The 939-nt window shown below is 35.9% G+C and overlaps 1 non-coding gene across 1 annotated transcript; it reads right to left on the bottom strand.

Moving 5' to 3' along the window:
- Positions 1–363: 363 nt before the first annotated feature.
- On the bottom strand, positions 364–435 carry TRNAP-AGG. The gene has a single exon. It is a non-coding gene; the product is annotated as a tRNA-Pro (tRNA).
- Between the last annotated feature and the right edge of the window lie 504 nt (positions 436–939).

Raw genomic sequence — 939 nt, 5'->3', positions numbered from 1 at the left:
AAATGACAAAAAAATGTCCTTCTAAGACAGTCATGTGGAGTTAACAGAAGGCTACACATTTTGGATTCATAGAGTCGATTGCCACAAACTTTTTTTAGGGACTAATTTATCAATCACTAAGGTTTAAAAGGTAATGGTGCAAAAAAAGTATTTTTATTTATTTTGTTATTGGTGCAAAACAGAATTTTTGAAAGCTAGATGCGAAAATGGTTAGCAGTTGGCACAAATCATCAGCTGAAGTGCAAACAAAATGTCGCGCTATTGACGCTCAGGAGTCGCAACAGCATGCCGATTAAGGGGGGGTTTTTTTTTTTAATAAATAAAATAAAAGCTGAAACAGAAAGGAAAATAAAAACATTGAAAGGGGCATTCTGAGAATTGAACTCAGGACCTCTCGCACCCTAAGCGAGAATCATACCACTAGATTAAATACCCATTTTGTTCATTTTGCTTTTTTTATAAACAAAAAATTTAAAAGAGTAATCCTACATACATCAATTTAAATCTTATCATCTTTTTATTGATATTGATAACTGCAATCTCTTTCATTAAGTGACGTGACAATATTTTAAATACTCACTAATATAAAATTGACAACTCACATATTATATCAGTTGATATACAAGAATTGAGATTAAAATTAATATCCCTACCAATGTAAACACATTTACAGACCGGAGTCTTTGAGAGAAGAGAAACAATATCATTAATCAAAACCCCACCATCAGCTAAAAGAGGGTCCAGAAATAGCCTGGGAGAGTTTAAGCGCATCAATCTCAGCTACATGGATTGGAATACCCACCTGTTGTGCTAAAAGCATACGTCCTCCACGTAGAGCTAGCCAGACAAGCAATGGGGAGAAGGGGCCCATAGCTTCTTAGCCAGACAAGCAATCACACAGCCCGTTCCGTCTCTAATAAAACGGCTCCAAGGCCAACG

Source organism: Morus notabilis, unplaced genomic scaffold, assembly GCF_000414095.1.
Source record: "Morus notabilis unplaced genomic scaffold, ASM41409v2 Scaffold42, whole genome shotgun sequence".
Classification (NCBI taxonomy): Eukaryota; Viridiplantae; Streptophyta; class Magnoliopsida; order Rosales; family Moraceae; genus Morus; species Morus notabilis.
This window is presented reverse-complemented; position numbering and strand designations above follow the sequence as displayed.